The following is a 20,187-nucleotide window of genomic DNA, read 5'->3' as shown; positions in this document are numbered from 1 at the left end:
CTTCAGCTCAGGTCATGATCTCGGTGTCCTGGGATCGAGCCCTGCATCGGGCTCTTTGCTCAGCAGGAGCCTGCTTCTCTCTCTCTCTCTGCCTGACTCTCTGCCTACTTGTGATTTCTCTCTCTGTCAAATAAATAAATAAAATCTTTAAAAAAAAAAAAAAGTCACTTATGGTTTGTCTCCCTCCCAATCCCATATTGTTTCATTTAATATTCCCCTACCCCCTTAACCCCCCCCCCCATGTTGCATCTCCATTTCCTCATATCAAGGAGATCATATGATAGTTGTCTTTCTCCAGTTGACTTATTTGGCTAAGCACAATACCCTCTAGTTCCATCCACGTCATCGTAAATGGCAAGATTTCATTTCTTTAGATGGCTGCATAGTATTCCATTGTGTATATATACCACATCTTCTTGATCCATTCATCTGATGATGGACATCTAGGTTCTTTCCATAGTTTGTCTATTGTGGACATTGCTGCTATAAACTTTCAGGTGCACGTGCCCCTTCGGAACACTATGTTTGTATCTTTAGGGTAAATACCCAGTAGTGCAATTGCTGGGTCATAGGGTAGTTCTATTTTCAACATTTTGAGGAACCCCCCTGCTGTTTTCCAGAGTGGTTGCACCAGCTTGCACTCCCACCAACAGTGTAGGAGGGTTCCCCTTTCTCCCCATCCTCGCCAGCATCTGTCCTTTCCTGACTTGTTAATTTTAGCCATTCTGACTGGTGTGAGGTGATATCTCATTGTGGTTTTGATTTGTATTTCCCTGATGCCGAGTGATATGGAGCACTTTTTCATGTGTCTGTTGGCCATCTGGATGTCTTCTTGGCAGAAATGTCTGTTCATGTCTTCTGCCCATTTCTTGATTGGATTATTTGTTCTTTGGGTGTTGAGTTTGCTAAGTTCTTTATAGATTTTGGACACTAGCCCTTTATCTGATATCTCATTTGCAAATATCTTCTCCCATTCTGTCAGTTGTCTTTTGGTTTTGTTAACTGTTTCCTTTGCTGTGCAAAAGCTTTTGATCTTGATAAAATCCTAATAGTTCATTTTTGCCCCTGCTTCCCTTACCTTTGGCAATGTTCTTAGGAAGATATTACTGCAGCTGAGGTCGAAGAGGTTGCTGCCTGTGTTCTCCTCAAGGATTTTGATGGATTCCTTTCTCACATTGAGGTCCTTCATCCATTTCGAGGCTATTTTCATGTGTGGTATAAGGAAATGGTCCAATTTCATTTTTCTGCATGTGGCTGTCCAATTTTCCCAACACCATTTATTGAAGAGGTGGTCTTTTTCCATTGGACATTCTTTCCTGCTTTGTTGAAGATTAGTTGACCATAGAGTTGAGGGTCTATTTCTGAGCTCTCTATTATGTTCAATTGATCCATGTGTCTGTTTTTGTGCCAGTACCATGCTGTCTTGGAATAGAGCTTGAAGTCTGGAATTGTGATGCCACCAATTTTGGCTTTCTTTTTCAATATTCCTTTGGCTATTTGACGTCTTTTTTGGTTCCATATAAATTTTAGGATTATTTGTTCCATTTCTTTGAAGAAAATGGATGGTATTTTGATAGGAATTGCATTAAATGTGTAGATTGCTTTAGGTAGCTAGACATTTTCACAATATTTATTCTTCCAATCCAGGAGCATGGAACATTTTTCCATTTCTTTGTGTCTTCCTCAATTTCTTTCATGAGTACTTTATAGTTTTCTGAATATAGATTCTTAGCCTCTTTGGTTAGGTTTATTCCTAGGTATCTTATAGTATTGGGTGCAATTGTAAATGGGATTGACTCCTTAATTTCTCTTTCTTCTGCCTTGTTGGTGTAGAGAAATGCAACTGATTTCTGTGCATTGATTTTATATCCTGACACTTCACTGAATTCCTATAGAAGTTCTAGCAATTTTGGAGTGGAGTCATATCATATCATATCATCTGCGAAGAATGATAGTTTGACTTCTTTGCCGATTTGGATGCCTTTAATTTCCTTTTGTTGTCTTATTGCTGAGCTTAGGACTTCTAGTACTATGTTGAATAGCAGTGGTGATAATGGACATCCCTGACGTGTTCCTGACCTTAGCGGAAAAGCTTTCAGTTTTTCTCCATTGAGAATGATATTTGAGGTGGGTTTTTCATAGATGGCTTTGATGATATTGAGGTATGTGCCCTCTATCCCTACACTTTGAAGAGTTTTGATCAGGAAGGGATGCTGTACTTTGTCAAATGCTTTTTCAGCATCTATTGAGAGTATCATATGGTTCTTGTTCTTTCTTTTATTAATGTTCTTTCTTTTATTAATCAATCACATTGATTGATTTGCGGGTGTTGAATCAATCTTGCAGCCCTGGAATAAATCCCACTTGGTCGTGGTGAATAATCCTTCTAATGTACTGTTGAATCCTATTGGCTAGTATTTTGGTGAGAATTTTTGCATCTGTGTTCATCAAGGATATTGGCCTGTAGTTCTCTTTTTTGATGGGATCATTCATTGTCTGGTTTTTGGATCAAGGTGATGCTGACCTCATAAAATGAGTTTGGAAATTTTCCTTCCATTTCTATTTTCTCGATCAGTTCCAGGAGAAAAAAAGTAATTCTTCTTTAAAAGTTTGGTAGAACTCCCCTTGGAAGCCGTCTGGCCCTGGGCTTTTGTTTGTTTGGAGATTTTTGATGACTGTTTCAATCTCCATACTGGTTATGGGTCTACTCAGGTTTTCTATTCCCCCTGGTTCAGTTGTGGTAGTTTATATGTCTCTAGGAATGCATCCATTTCTTCCAGATTTTCAAATTTGTTGGTGTAGAGTTGCTCATAGTATGTTCTTGTAATTGTCTGTATTTCTTTGGGGTTAGTTGTGATCTCTCCTCTTTCATTCATGATTTTATTTATTTGGGTCCTTTCTCTTTTCTTTTTGATAAGTCTGGCCAGGGGTTTATCAATCTTGTTAATTCTTTCAAAGAACCAGCTCCTAGTTTTGTTGATTTGCTCTATTGTTTTTTTGTTTGTTTGTTTATATTTCATTGATTTCTTCTCTGATCTTTATGATTTCTCTTCTCCTGCTGTGTTTAGGATTTCTTTCTTGTTCTTTCTCCAGCTCCTTTAGGTGTAGGGTTAGGTTGTGTACCTGAGCCCTTTCTTGTTTCTTGAGAAAGGCTTGTATTGCTATATATTTTCCTCTCAGGACTGCCGCTGCTGTGTCCCACAGATTTTGAACCATTATGTTTTTATTATCCTTTGTTTCCATGAATTTTTTTCAACTCAACCAATTTTCTGGTTGATTTAATTTCCTGGTTGACCCATTCATTCTTTTAAAGGGTGCTGTTTAGTCTCTATGTATTTGGGTTCTTTCCAAATTTCCTCTTGTGATTGAGTTCTAGCTTCAGATCATTGTGGTCTGAAAATACGCAGGGAATGATCCCAATCTTTTGATACCAGTTGAGACCTGATTTAGGACCCAGGATGTGATCTATTCTGGAGAATGTTCCATGTGCACTAGAGAAGAATGTGTATTCTGTTGCTTTGGCATGAAATGTTCTGAATATATCTGTGATGTCCGTCTGGTCCATTTAAGGCCTTTATTTCCTTGTTGATCTTTTGCTCTATTTCAGTGAGGGGAGGGTTAAAGTCCCCTCCTATTTTTGTACTGTCGATGTGTTTCTTTGATTTTGTTATAATTGGTTTATATAGTTGGCTGCTCCCACGTTAGTGGCAAAGATATTTTAAATTGTTAGATCTTCTTGTTGGACAGACCCTTTGAGTATGATATAGTGTCCTTCCTCATCTCTTATTATAGTCTTTGGCTTAAAATCTAATTGATCTGATTTAAGGATTGTCAGCCCTGCTTTCTTCTGATGTCAATTAGCCTGGAAAATTGTTTTCCACCCCCTCACTTTAAATCTGGAGATGTCTACAGGTCTAAGATGAGTTTCTTGTAGGCAGCATATTGATGGGTTTTGGTTTTTTATCGATTCTGATACCCTGTGTCTTTTGATGGGGGCATTTAGCCCATTAACATTCAGGGTAACTATTGAGAGATATGAATATATGAATTTAGTGCCATTGTATTGCCTGGAAGGTGACTGTTACTGTATATTGTCTCTCTTCCTTCTGATCTACCACTTAGGCTCTCTCTTTGCTTAGAGGACCCCTTTCAAAATTTCCTGTAAAGCTGGTTTGGTGTTTTCAAATTCTTTCAGTTTTTGTTTGTCCTGGAAGCTTTTTATCTCTCCTTCTATTTTCAATGATAGCCTAGCTGGATATAGTATTCTTGGCTGCATGTTTTTCTTGTTTAGTGCTCTGTATATATCATACCAGCTCTTTCTGGCCTGCCAGGTCTCTGTGGATAAGTCTGCTGCCAATCTAATATTTTTACCATTGTATGTTACAGACTTCTTTTCCCAGGCTGCTTTCAGGATTTTCTCTTTGTCACTAAGACTTGTAAATTTTGCTATTAGGAGATGGGGTGTGGACCTATTCTTGTTGATTTTGAGTGGGGTTCTCTGTACCTCCTGGATTTTGTTGTTTGCTCCCTTTGCCATATTAGAGAAATTCTCTCCAACAATTTTCTCCAATATACCTTCTGCTCCCCTCTCTCCTTCTTCTTCTTCTGGAATCCCAATTATTCTAATGTTCTAATGTTGTTTCCTCTTATGGTGTCACATATCTCTCAAATTCTCCTTTATGGTCCAGTATCTGTTTGTCCCTCTTTTGCTCAGCTTCTTTATTCTCTGTCATTTGGTCTTCTATATTGCTAATTCTTTCCTCTGCCTCATTTATTCTAGCAGTGAGAGCCTCCATTTTTTTATTGCACCTCATTAATAGCTTTTTAAATTTAAACTTGGTTAGATTTTAGTTCTTTTATTTTTCCAGAAAGGGCTTTTATATCTCCTGAGAGGGTTTCTCTAATATCTTCCATGTCTTTTTTGAGTCCAGCTAGAACCTTGAGAATCGTCATTCTGATTTCTAGATCTGACATATTACCAATGTCTGTATTGATTAAGTCCCTAGCCTTCAGTACTGCCTCTCGTTCTTTTTTTTTTTTTTTTGTGGTGAATTTTTCTGCCTTGTCATTTTGTCCAGATAAGAGTATATGAAGGAGCAAGTAAAATAATAAAAGGGTGGCAAAGACCCTTTACAATTTAACCAAATCATAAGAGATCCCAAATCATGGGGGGAGAAAGGGATAACAAAAGATTCAGCAAGAAATAAAAAAAGAAACAATTAAAAAAAGAAAATGAATAAAAAAATACAAAAAAGAAAAAAATATATATATGTTAGATAAACTAGTTAAAAAAACGTTAAAAAATAAAAGGGTAAAAGTTAAAAAAAATTAGCAGAAGAAGAAAAAAAATAGGAAAAAAAATTAAATTAACTGCAAGACTAAAGAATCATGGGGAGAAAGCCATGAGTTCCGTGCTTTGCTTTCTCCTCCTCTGGAATTCTGCTACTCTCTTTGGTATTGAACCTGTACTCCTTGGTAGGTGAAGTTTGTCCTGGCTGGATTTCTTGTTGATCTTCTGGGGGAGGGGCCTGTTGTAGTAATTCTCAAGTGCTCTTGCCCCAGGCAGATTTGTTCCACCCTTACCAGGAGCCGGGCTGAGTAATCAGTTCAGGTTTGCTTTCAGGAGCTTTTGTTCCCTGAATGCTTTCCGTAGAGCTCAGGAGGACAGGAATGAAAATGGCGGCCTCCCAGTCTCTGGCCTGGAGGAGCTGAGAGCTCAGGGCCCCACTCCTCAGTGCGCCCTCAGAGAATAGTGCCCAATAACTCCCGTCTCCTTGGCCTCCGGCTGTGCTCTGAGATCACTAAGCCTCTGACTGGTTCAAGGTAGCTCAGAGCTGAGAGCTCACTCCTTGGCTCTGTCTCTGTAGCTGGCTTCCCATTCTAATACCTGTAAGCTCTGCCACACTCAGACACCCCCAATCCTTCTGTGACCCTGCGGGACCTGGGGCCACACTGACCCCGTGTGGGCTTCACCCCGGTTTAGCCTCTGGAACGATGTCCCTCAGCGGAACAGACTTTTAACAGTCCTGATTTAGTGCTCTGTTGCTCTGCCACTTGCCGGGAGCTGGCCCCTTCCCCCACGGTCCATCTTCCCTTCACTTTGGATTCACTTCTCTGCCAGTCCTACCTTTCAGAAAGTGGTTGATTTTCTGTTTCTAAAATTGCTGTTCTTCTTCTCTTTGATCTCCTGTTGGATTTGTAGGTTTTTGCAATTTTTAGTTAAGCTATTGAGCTGATCTCAATAGTCTCAGTAGTCTCAGTCTGCTACTTTCCACCATCTTGACTCCTCCTCACCACTTCCCTTTTTTATTGCAAGCTTTAAAAGTAAAAATTTTGTCTGGTTTATTTATTGTTGTATCCTTGCCTCGAACAGAGTTTCAAATACTGTTCAGTCTGCTTTCAATAATTACTTATTGCAGGAATAAACAAACTAATAAAGCCAATAAAATCAACAATCACACATACGCACACACACAAAAATCAACAATCACAATGTGTGATAAAAAGAAATGGAACACACTTTGGGCCAGGAAAATGGTGCAGGAGAGTTCTTTGAAAAGGGATCCCAGACAAGATTATGGCAGAGTGAAATTTTTAGGCACCTGGAAGACTTATTGAGAAGTGAGGGGAAGCATTTTAAAGAGACAGAACAGTTTTTAGGAAGGCATATGGTTGAGAGAACATTTCATTCATTGCCTGTTACTAGAGGAGAATATCTATGAAAAAATGGTTTGTGATAAGAGTCTTCTCTGTCATGCTAAGTAGTTTGTATTTCACACCAAATGACTGAAGGAATAGTTCCATTACTCTGCCATTTAGGAAGATTAATCTAGTGGGAATGAGAAAGATGTACTGTAGGAGGCAAGAACAGGGCACAAAACCCACATAAGAACTGTGTGTAGTACTCCAGTTAGAAACAATTAAAGTAGTGATGAAATGGATGAAGAAGAAGGAACATGGAAGAACACACACCAAGACATGATGACTGCATATCCAGAATAAGAGGATGAGAGTTGCCTATGTCAGTTTAACAACTATTCACTTTGGGAAAGTTCTGAATTTGTCCAGGATTTATCCCTACTAAAGGGAGAAAATAGACAAACATTCTTTTTTTGATACGTAATTGCCATTTTAAAAAATTCAAAATGTCTATGTTCAAGCCTACCTCTGCTTTTATGATCTAGTCATTTAACTTCGTTTGGTTTTCTATGAATATAATTGTTTAGAAAATAAATGGGATAATGGCTGAGAAAGTATTTTAAAAATTATAAATGGATCTATAAATATGAGTGTCATTATCTTCTTATTTTTCTCCACTACTTTTACTTTCCATTCTCTTACATATTTAGTTTTTATTTAAACTTTCCCCCAACCTCCTACCTATATTATTTTTCTTCTTCACCTTCTCTTTATTATCTTTATTCTCTTTCAACACAATGAAACAGCTTATTAGTGCCATATCAATGATCTCACTATTAGAGAGCCTTCAACAAAGCTTTAGACTATTTCATGTATCTAGACCATAGGAAGTATTCATATATTCTAATAGTTACATAAAGTATGTCATAGAGCATAAATTTTGATAACAATGATGATAATAAGATAATAAGTTGATATTTTTAAAAGATTTAATGAGCTCCAGATTTAATGAGCTTTGCATTATTTTATTTAATCCTTATTATAATCTTGAATATAAGTGGTATTATCCAATTTTACCTGGACACTGAGTCCTAAGGAAGAATGTGTAGTATACTTAGCATATGAAGTTGGAGATCAAATTCACATAGGTATATCTCCAAATACTTTACTAAAAAGCATTCACTCTCTCTCACAGAAATATACTCATTGAGTCAGGTTCCTATCTCCTCTTTTAAGTTTGTTAATTCTATAAGCATATATTGGGCATGGTACAGTGTCTGACCTTAGAAAAAAGCCACAACAACATATACATGTAATATGAATAAGTATTAAACAAATACATGTAAATAAATTATAATTATTTATAAATAAATATAAAACATTCTACATATGAAATTATTTTGAAATTGAAGAATTTGTTAAACAAAGAACAAAGACATACAGGGGCACCTGGGTGGCTCAGTTGGTTAAGCAGCTGCCTTCAGCTCAGGTAATGATCGCGGGGTCCTGGGATCGAGCCCCACATCTGTCTCCCTGCTTTGCAGGGGAGCCTGCTTCTCCCTCTCCCTGTGCCTGCTGCTCTGCCTACTTGTGGTCTCTCTCTATATCTCTAATAAATAAATAAAATCCTTAAAAAAAGTATAAAGACATACAAATATACACCATGTTCAGGAAAAACAAAATATTTCAAGGTATCAAGGAAACAGCATTCTTCACCTTGGAGAATGCAAACCCCTAAAGACTTTTCAAAGGTAGCAGGGCCTAGAGGGTTTTAAGTCAGTGGAGGGCTTACTGACATACATGTAGCAGGGCTCTATGCTCAGAGTTTCAGACACAGTGGTCTAAGTTGGGACAAGAAACAACATTTACCTATGAATACATGAAACAGTTAGAAAGAAAAAAAATCCATCAATTTTATTATTAGATGTATTTCAAAAAATAGATGTATTTAGATGTATTTCAAAAATTTATTTTTATCAGTAACACTAATGTACCAATTTATGTATATGTTTAGATTTGAGATATGTACACATACGCACACACACACACACAGCATGAATGAGCTCTTGTCATTTGTGACAATATGAATCAGCCTATGGTATTATGGTAAGTAAAATTAGTCAGACAGAGAAAGATGAATACCATGCAGTTTCACTAATATGTGAAATGTAACATACAAACAAACAAACAAAAATCCCCAAACTGACAAATAAAATTACGGAGACTAAACTGGTGGTTGTCAGAGGGGAGAGGGTAAGGGGTGAGCAAAATGGGCAAAGGGGAGTGGGAGACATAGGCTTCCAGTGATGGAATAAATAACTCACAGGAACAAGAATAGCATCGGTAATATAGTAGATGGTATTTTAATGGTTCATGGTGACAAATGTTAGCTATACTTTTGGTGAGCATAGCAAAATATAGTTGTTGACTTACTTGAAACTAATGTAACATTATGTGTCACCTATATTTCAATAGAAAAATAATTAAAATGCCAAACCATGCCAAAAATAAGTTTCATATGACAACTTGAGTTTAACACATTGGTAACTAAAATATACTAGAAATTATATTATTTGTAACTAGTTACTTTTGTGATAAAAAGGACTTAACTGTTATCTTAAAATGTACAAGGGATATTATATTATTATTTAAATAATTCTTAAGAATATTTTCAGGAAAAAATATATAATGCACTTTGGCATAGATTATATAAGAGAGGTGTAAACTTCACCAGAAAATATAGAATGAACACTTGGTACAAAACATGGAATACTTTAAATATCTTGCTAAATCTTAAAATTTCTGTAAACAAGGGTTTTCACTTTAGGGAGTGGCCCTATTGGACTTGAGTAGGAAAAAGATAACTCTGCTTGCAATGTAATAAATGGGATGGAATAAGGGAGAAACCAGAGGCAGTTGGGATCCATTTAGGTGATTAATACAATAGACAATTGTAAAAAATAGTCCCAGCTAAAAATAATAGTGGTTTCCTAGTGAAACACTGATAGCAAAGATTAAAAAACAAACAAACAAAAAAACAAAAAAACACAATGAAACTGGGTGCAGGGTTGGGGGAAATTATTGAGATAAAATGTCTACAAAATGGGGAGTGGATGCATGAAACAGTAGCTCGTTCCTCTTTATCTGCAGTTTCATATTCTGTGGTTTCAGTTACCACTGGTCAGTTATCGTCCTGAAGCAGATGAGCCTCCTGACATTTCATGCGAAAGGCACTAGTAGCCTAATGCTATGTCACAATGCCCATGTCATTCATCTCACTTCATCTCATCATGAAGACATTTTATCATCTCACAAAGAGAAGGGGGAGGGAGACCACATTCATACAACCTATATTACAGTATATTGCTATTATTATTCTATTATATTATTAGTTACTTTATCATGGGTAGGAAATACATAGGAAAAAACATAGTATAAATAGGGCTTGGTACTATCCATGGTTTCAGGGGGTCTTGGAACATAGCCCCCACAGACAAGAGTGAACTACAATTAAAGAATCAATGATGACTCTCAGTAGGTAACACTCAAATTTTTATCTTTGTTTCTATCACCCTATCTACCAGTTTATCATCTGTCTATCCATTCTGTCTCCCTGAACCATTTGAATAAGATAACTGCATCCTGGAAGCCTATTTGGAATGTCTCAAATAAAACTAATTATCTACTTGTCACTATATAAATCTCTTCCTCTCCACACTCTCATATATTCTTGAAAAAAATGTGCATTCTTTTGTTGTTGGGTAAAACATTCTTCAAATGTAAATTAGATCTCATTGACTGATGGTGCTTGACCAGCTCTTCTATAATCATTATGATTTACTGCCTGTTCCATCAATTACTCAAAGAGGTTGTTAATAATAAATGTCACATATGAAAAACCCACAGCTAAGATTATACTTAATGATAAAAACAAAAAACAAAAAAACCTGAGAGCTTTCTCCACAAAATCAGGAACAAGACAAGGATGTCCTCTCTCCCCACTTTTATTTAATACAGTCTTGAAAGTCCTAGCTACAGCAATCAGAAAAGAAAAAGAAGTAAGGGGTATATCTATTGGTAAAGAAGTAAAACTTCCACTATTTGTGGACGACATGGTACTAAACAGAGAAAACCCTAAAGGCTCCACCAAAAGAACTGCTAGAACTGATAACTGAATTCAGTAAGATTGAAGGATACTAAATCAATGTGCAGAAATCCGTTGCATTTCTATACACTAATAATGAAGCAGCAGAAAGAAATTAAGAAAACATTCCCAGTTACACTTGCACCAAAAATTATAAAATAACTAGGAATAAACTTAACTAAGGAGGTAATAGAACTGTACTCTGCAAGCTAGAAAATGTTGATGAAAGAAATTTAATATGACACAAAGGGAAACATATTCCATGTTTATGAAATGAAAAGTATTATTAAAATGTCTATGCTACCCAAAACAATCTATATATTTAATACAATCTTTATCAAGATTCCAACAGCATTTTTCAGAGAACTAGAAAAAACAATCCTAAAATTTGTATGGAATTACAAAAGACCCCAAATAGCCAAAGCAATCTCGAAAAAGAACAACAGAACTGGAGGTATCACAATCCCAAATTTCAAGATAAACTACAAAGCTGTAGTAATCAAAACAGTACAGTACTGTCACAAAGACAGGTCAATGAAACAGAATAGAAAGCCCAAAAATAAACCCATAATTATATGGCCAATTAACCTTCAACAAAGGAGGCAAGAAAATGCAACTGGAAAAAGTCTCTTCAGCCAATGGCATTGGGAAAACTGACCAGCTTCCTACAAAAAAATAAAATTGGACCACTTTCTTCCATCATACCAAAAAAAAAAAAAATCTCAAAATGATGAGATGTGAAATCATAAATATCCTAGAAGAGGCACAGGCAGTAATTTGTCTGACATTACCAATAGCAACATTTTTCTAGCTAGATCCCCTGAGGCAAGGGAAACAAAAGCAAAAATAAGTTCTTGGGGCTACATCAAAATTAAAAGCTGCACAGTGAAGAAAACATCAAAACTAAAAAGCAATCTATGAGATGGTAGAAGATAATTGCCAATGATATATCTCATAAAGTGTTAGTATTCAACATATATAAAGAACTTACACAACTCCACACACACATGCACACACATGCATGTAATCCAATTAAAAATTGGCAGAAGCATAAACAGACATTTCTCCAAAGAACATATTCAGATAACCAACAGACACATAAAAAGATGCTCAACATCACTTACCAGGAAAATGCAAATCAAAACCACAACGACATGTTACCTCACACCTGTCAGAATAGATAAAATAAAAAAAAAAAATGTAACAAACAGCTAGTGTTGGTGAGAATGTGGAGAAAAAGGAACCCTTGTGCACTGTTGATGGGAATGCATATTGGTGTAGCCACTATAGAAAATAGTAGAGGGAAGTTCCTCAAGATGTTAAAAATAGAACTGTCTTATGATCCAGCAATTGACCTACTGGGTATTTACCCCCTCAAAATAAAAACACCAAATCAAAAAGATATATGTGCCCCTATGTTTACTGCAGCATTATTTGCAGTAGGCAAATTATGAAAGTAACCCAAGTGTCCATTGATAGATAAATGGATTAAGAAGTTATGGAATATTATTAAACCATAAAAAGAATGACATCTAGCCATTTGCAACAACATGAATGGATCTAGAAAGCATAATGCTTAGCCAAATAAGTCAGAGAAAGACAAATACCATGAGTTCAATCACATGTGGAATTGAAGAAACAAAACAAACCAAGAAAAATAAGAGACAAACCAAAGCCAAAACCAAACCAAAACAAACAAACAGACAAAAAACCCAAAAACCAAACCAAAACAAAGCCAAAAACTATGAATTATAGAGAAATGATAATTACAGGAGGGAAGGTGGGTAAAGAATAAGTGATGTAGGTGAAGGGGATTAAGTGTGCACTTATCATGATGAGTACTGGTTAATATGCAGAACTGTTGAATCACTATATTCTACACCTGAAACTAGAACACTGTATGTCAACTATATTGGAATTAAGTTTTAAAAAAGAGTGTTAAAGACACAAAGTACAACTGTGGATTTGTTCTGTCTCTTTCAGTTCTTTCAATTTTTGCTTCATGTATTTTGAAGTGTTATTGTTTTATGCATACTTATTTCTATCTCATGTCTTGGCAAATTGACCATTTTATTAACATATAATGTTCCACTTTGTCATTGGCAATATATTCGCTTTTAAGTCTATTTTGTCTGATATTGATATAGTTATTTCAGCTTTCTTTTGTTGAATATTCACATGGTGTATAATTTTCTCTTTTTATTTGTAGTCTACCTATCATTATATTTTAAATATGCTTCTTGTGGACTGAATATAATTGGGTCATGTTTTTTAATATTTTTCCAAAGTTTTTACTTTAATTAGTGTGTTTATACCACTCATATTTAATGCAAAAACTGATATCATATGATTTGATCTGCCATGATTTGTTTCCTTTGATTTTTAACTCTTGTTTCTTCTTTCCTGCTTTTCTTTGGGTTACTTAACTTTTTTTTTTTTTCTATTTTGATTTATCTGTAGTATTTTGAGTATATCTCTGTATATTTAATGGTTTCTTTAGCAATTACAATGCACATAAGTAACACATCATAGTTTATTAGTGCCAACATTTTTTCTCTTCAAATGAAATCTAGAAAACTTACCAACAGATCCCTTGGCTTTTCTTATTCATGACATTACCTTAAGTAGACCCATGTATACACTGAAATAACAGACAATGCTGTAATTTTTGCCTTGTACTATTCAATTATAATTTTAAAAACTCAGAAGAGTCTATTTTTTCTTTCTTTTGCTCTTTATTCTTGATGTTCCCAGTTTCCTACTCATTATTTCCTTCATACTTTAACAAATTCCTTTAATCAGTTTTGTAGAGGAAGTTTACAGATGATGCATTATCATAGATCTCTTTTAACAGAGAAGGTTTATTTCAAATTCACTAAAGGATAAATTCTTGATTGAAGGTTTTTGTTTTGTTTTTGTTTTTGTTTTGTTTTGTTTTTCCAATCCTCCCTCCTTTCTTTTGGCCTCCTTTGATGAGGGATCTATTGTCACTTCATTATCTTTCTATAGGTGAGGTGTTTGTTATCCTCGGTTCCTTTCAAAACTTTCATTGTCTTTAGTTTTCAGAAATGTGATTATGTTATGTATTAACCTAGATCTTTCCATAATTGTTCTTTTTGGATTTTGCTCACCTCCTTGAATTTTTAGATTTGGATATTTTGCCAGATTTGGGGGTAGGGGTGAGGGGTTATACCATTATTTCATTTCTTCAAAACAAATTTTTTAGCACCACACTGTCTTTTCTTTCTGAGACACTAGTGACAAGAATACTAGATTATGCATATGGTCCCACATGCATATGGTATCTGATCTCAATGCACATTGTTCAATCTATGCTTTTTTGCTAAGACTGAATAATTTCTATTCCTTTATCTTCAAGTTCACTGTTATTTTTCTCTGCCCTATTTATTCCACTAATGAGTTCATCTATTTTTTTTTCTTTTTCAATTATTGTTTGACTAAGTTATATATATATTTTTTAATTTGGTCCTTTATTCTTAGAACTTCCATTTATTTTTTTCTTAGAACTTCCATTTGTTTTAAGAGTATTCATAATTGTTGGAAAATTTTTATGATACCTCTTTTAAATACTTATCAGATAGTCCCAACATTTGTGTTATCTCAGTGTTAGTATTTACTGATTTTCCTTTCTCACTTAATTTGAGACTTTCCTTATTCATGTATAGGTAAATAACTTTGGATTATATCCTGAACATTTTGGCTATTATGTTATGAGATTCTAGTTCCTATTTAAATCCTATACTTTAGGAGGTAGTCAATCTGTTAAGGTCAGGACATACATCTCAGTTCAGTTGTGCTGGTTGTGGTTTAAAGGTCGATTTAGTTTTCAGAGTCTTTGCATGCTATCCTACTCTGACCCAGTTGTGTGTTACCTAGAGGCCAATCTGAAACCTGGGTGTTATTTCATAAAGTACTTCAGTCTGCAAACATTTGTTCTGCTATGTCTGAATGGTTTTACAGATAAGCCACACAAATTCCTACCAGGCTTCCATATACAGAGTTAAAGAATCATTTTTTCTAGCTCCTTCCTCTCTGTATTCCTCCCTTAATTCTCTAGCTAGGAACAGTGAAGAGGTATATCTTTGTTGCCTTTCATTTAGGAAAGCCAATAGGGCTCCATCTCACAGTCTCTGCAGTGAATGTTAGATATGAGAAGGAAAACCAACCATTAATGTTGTACGGGGAAGGTTAGCAAGGCTGTACTTATAGTCTCCATGGTTACAGCACTCAGTGGGGAAACAGAGGGACAAAGCTTTTTGCATAACATTATTCTGAAATGAAGTAGATGTAGTCAAAAAGGCTTTGTCATGTAAGGCTATGCTTCTTTTTCCAAGTCTTTTTTTTCTCTTTTCAGAGGCTTCTCATGAATGTTTTATATTTTCTGGGGTTTTTAGTTGTGTTTAGTGGGGAAAAAAATGGATGGACAATGCTTGTTCCATCTTGTCCAGAAGTAGAAATCTCATCTGCTCTCTTTGTCTTCCAAAGAAACCAGAGAATACCAATATCATTCATTAGGTTGACCAAGCCAGGAACTGAGTTTAAGACCAGGTCCTACAGTTCTCTAGAAGTTGTGATTTTTTCATCACCAATGCCATTGACCAAGTTTAAGTACTGTCCGTTGTTAATTACTTTTTGTACTGATAACTGAAAAATTTTCATGGATGTTCTCTACCTTTAATATTTTTCTGTCTTCAGTCTATTCCCTATTCTCAAATCAGAATAACCATTCCAAACTGAAAATCTTCACATATTACTTTACTTAAAAATTTTCAACAGTTTCTGATTTAATTTAGGAAAACTTCTCTTTTTTCCATGGTCATTTGCCATCTGGACTCTCCAACTTCATCACTCTTGCTTTTTATACATTCTGTTTTCACTACAGGAGCTTCATTCACTTTCTAACAGACCATACTTTTGCTTTTCCTAGCAACGGTCCACCATTTGACCTGGATGGATATAACTCATCCTCAGGAAAAAATAAAATAAAATAAAATAAAATAAACTGTTCCTAAGTGTTCCCTCTTACTGTTCCTTAAAGAACTCAAAAAGTACCACTCAATATTAACCAAGGTTCTACCTTCTCCAATAGACCATAAATTTAATGAGAAAGTTGCAATTTCAATCTGTTCATCAGTCTCTTTCCAGAACCTGATACATTGTACACTTAAAAAAAAAAAAAAAAGAAAGAAATGGTTTGAAGAAATGAATGTTTGTATCAAAGACCTTGAGCCTGGGTGACTGAGCAGATAATGATATCATTATCCAAGGTAGAGAACCCAATAGGAGATCTGATTTCCTGGCAGATGATTGGAGTAAATCCTTCTGAAACTTAATGGCTTTGTTGTGGCAATAGCACTTCCATTCTCATTCTCTCTCTCTCTCTCTCTCTCTACATATATATATATATATATATAATTTATGAGGGTATGTGGGTGTGCCTACATGGTGGTTTCCTACATAAACAAGAGTAATATGTGTAACTAAGCATAAGATGAGGAGCTAGAACTCTTTTAAGTTCTTGAGGAAGAAATACTTCTGGTGATACAAAGTCTGAGCATGTTTAGTTGAAAAATATGTGCTATTATAAAAGAATTGAATATAGACTTGTAGCTCTAAATCCAAGAGAGCAGGGGGAATTTGCAGAGGTCAATAACACACGAGGAAAGTATGGCCTCTATAAATGAGTGGGATTATTGAGTGAAAAGTATTATTTGTCCTTAGATTTGTCCTGAGTATTATTTGTCCTGTGGTTTCTACAATACAGCGTTTCTTTGAGGTTATATGCCTAAGCCTAAGGTTAACAAATCTTTACTAGTTTTTAATATATAAGAAACAGGCAATATGATATAAAAGAAATCTGAGAAATTAATTCTTTTTAATATAAAGGCATAAACATTAAAATAGAGCTGTTGGTTCCTGTATTCTCTCTTCTTTGTGATAATATCAAACAATTTATATGGAAAGTACAGTAATGATAAAAAAAAAAAAAAACAGACAAATGAGACTTCCAGTGTCCCTGGCATATAAGGAAATTAGAAGTCATCATTCCAGCCTACCAAGTAAAAAGATGAACTGAACCAGAGCCTCAGGTTTCATATACATACAGTAAGATAGAAATACTTTTCCCATGACAATGCTTGGTCTTCAGCTTTATAATAAATGTAAAACATTTACTACATGTGTAGGTCAAAATAATCATAAGCAATCATAAATAATAGTAGAAATCAAAGAAATAATAAGAAAAAATCTAAAGCTCATGTAAGGGGCTATGACAGAGGGATGCAAAATTTCTTTTGTAACAAGTATTTTTAAAGTGAGTCAGGGCACAGTGAGGTTTATTTCATAGAATACTAAAAAGTGTTCAGTCCTATTCAGAAGGCTTTTGTGCCCCTAACAAGCTTCCTATCAAAATGTGCAGACTCATTTTTTTATGCTTTCTTTTATTTCATTTAGTTTCTTATTTGCAAAGATTAATTTATCCAAACCAGAAAATATACAAGGCGACAAGTTTCCTTCACATTTTGAAATTCATTTTTTAATGAATATTTTTTAATAAACTCATCTCATAGTCATTTAATTCTCTCAAGGGATAAAATATTTGTTTGTTGTTTTCCAACCCCACAAAGTTAGAAATTAAAATACTGAAAAATGAGAAGCTATAAATTGTGGCCTATAAAAATGATAATCCTGTAGCTTCTGGTTTTGTTACTCTGTAGAAAATTAACCAACTTTCTAATATAACCTAAAGGTAGCTAATCTGATTGAATCTAATCTAAAGTTAACTAATCTTTGAGTTAAAAACTCATTCTTAACTTTTGCCTTCTTTCTTTAATGAGTTATTTAGATACCTATAATTGTGACGTACAATCTTTCTGCTGGTTCATAATTAATAAATAGAGAAAAGTTTTGATCTGAGAAAAACTGAAACAAACAAGAAAAAGCACTGAACCAAACAAACCTTTGAATATTTTTCATTTTCCCATCTTGTCTCCTACCTTCTCTTTAAGTTCTCTCACCTTCCTTCTCCTCACCTTCCTTCTTTCCTTTTTCCCTTATTCCCTCTCTCATCTTCCTTTCCATTAAGTACGTCCTTCTTTCCTGCTCTTTTCCTTTATTTTCTTCTAACTTTACCTATTTTTGACCAAGCGATTGAGTCCTACCAATTTTTTATGCACTGACAATATTTGTTATCTCATTATAGCCTTGCTACCATGCAGCATGAAGTGCTTGTCCTTCATCTAATTATCTTACCTCTGGAAATAACAGACAAATATAATAAACTATTCTACTTTATAAATTATGAATATTGATTATATTTACTTATCTTGAAAAAGTAAATTAAGGAGACATTCAGGTAACCTGGGAAATAGACTCTGAGACTCTTTGCATACAGAAACAAATAGCACTTGTGAAAGCTGAGGAAAAAGAATTAAAAAGAGAAAGAATCTGAATTGCAGTTTACTATTTTAGACATTACATATAAATGAAATTGTACCAAAAAAGAAAACAAAAAAACACTGATGCTTCAGAAATTGGAAAATAAATAATGAATCTCAGTAGGCAGTGAACTTTTTTGCTAGTATCATGGGTTCTTGTATAACTGGTTGTGAATGTGAATATTACATTGCAGAATAGGATGCTGCATTAGTGGAACACCAGCTTAATGCAATCCTCAGTACAAAATCTGGTTTCTGACAAATTTTACTTTTTATATAGAAATTTTCTTTTTATATTATTATTCTCAGCAATGACTTTGCCTTAAACTGCATTATGAGGGACAAAACTGAAAAAAGAAACAAAATGTTAAAAAGCTGTAGCTAATATAAAATTCAGTTTCTAAAGTCCAACAGCTAAAACAAAATACATTCTAAAACAGAAAAATAAAAAAGCATAAACTAAAACCAAATGTTGCTTTGCCAGTAATGGAACTCATAAGATACCCACAAATGTTGCACTTTTATAAACTTAACTTGGATTTTAAGGGCCTAACCACTGGGTCATGCCTATGTTTCCTTATTTTTCCATGACCAAAATTAGTATGATCCACAAAGCCTAAAATATTTATTCTTTAGTCCTTAGCAGATACTGATTGACTGTTTGCTAACCATGAGTCAAGACTAAAGGTTTATGAGAGCCTCTGCTTTCTCATGAGCCTAGATTAAAATCTTGGGAATTTCTACCCTTCTGGTTAGCTACATGATTCAGAAGATAAAAGTACATATAGACAGTATTGCAGTCAAGATCACAACAGAAAACATAGGTCACTTAAAATTACTTCAAGAGACTTTAGCAATAAAACATGTATTTGCAAGAGTGTGAATGGATATAAAGGAACTACAAAGAATATATAGTAACCTTGGTCTAGTAATAGGAGAGGACTACCCCAAGACCCAGAAGTAATGAAGGGAAAAAGCAGTTACCAGAATACAAAAGAAAGAGACTTTTCGAGAAGATTGCTTTTAGAGGAGCAGTATCCTTTGGTCCCAGAACTCAGTAGTCCTGAGGTACTTCTCAGGGAAAGAACCAGAGGGGTAACACCCTGACCTCACTGTCTCCCTTCCTTGAATCTCTTACTGTGATACCCCACTGGGGATTGAAATGGCAGCCAGAGGGCACAGAAACCAGGTCTTCAGCTGTAAACCAGGTCAGTGTCTTAGGGCACAGGGCCAAATGAACAAGGGTGAAAAGCAGATCAAGGAGAAGAAATGAGAAGATAGAAAATATGGTTAGAATAATATGAGTGAGTTTTCCAAATAGGTTGGAACACCTAACCAGGTATTAATAAAAATATACCAATCAGTGGCCTTTAATATGACTAGCACTGTGTGTGTGTGTGTGTGTGTGTGTGTGTGTGTGTGTGTGTGTGAAGAACAAGATAAGAAGCAAGAATGGCTGCATTTGCTCCAATGTCTGTTATAAGTACATAGGCTTATACATACCTGTATAAAGGGAAATAATAAAAAAGTAATTAAGCTGGGGCGCCTGGGTGGCTCAGTGGGTTGGGCTGCTGCTATCGGCTCCAGTCAGGATCCCAGGGTCATGGGATCGAATCCCATATCGGGGTCCTTGCTCAACAGGGAGCCTGCTTCTCTCTCTGCCTCTGCCTGCTTGTGCACGCTATCTCTCTCTGACAAATAAATAAATAATATCTTTAAAAAAAAAAAAGTAATTTCGCTATTCCCCCTAAATACGCAAATTCCTAACATGATTTTTTTATCTAGGTTCTCTAGTTGATTTAGAAGTTTACAGAATACTTTCAGAAAACATCAGAGATATTAATCCCTCAGTATGTTTTTTTCAATTCTCTATCTATAAACTCTTTAATGGAAACATTTTCAGTAAAAACTGTGACCAAATTCAAACAATGACATCAAATTTGGGGG

This window comes from Mustela nivalis (genome assembly GCF_964662115.1).
Source record: "Mustela nivalis genome assembly, chromosome: 4".
Taxonomy (NCBI): domain Eukaryota; kingdom Metazoa; phylum Chordata; class Mammalia; order Carnivora; family Mustelidae; genus Mustela; species Mustela nivalis.
This window is presented reverse-complemented; position numbering follows the sequence as displayed.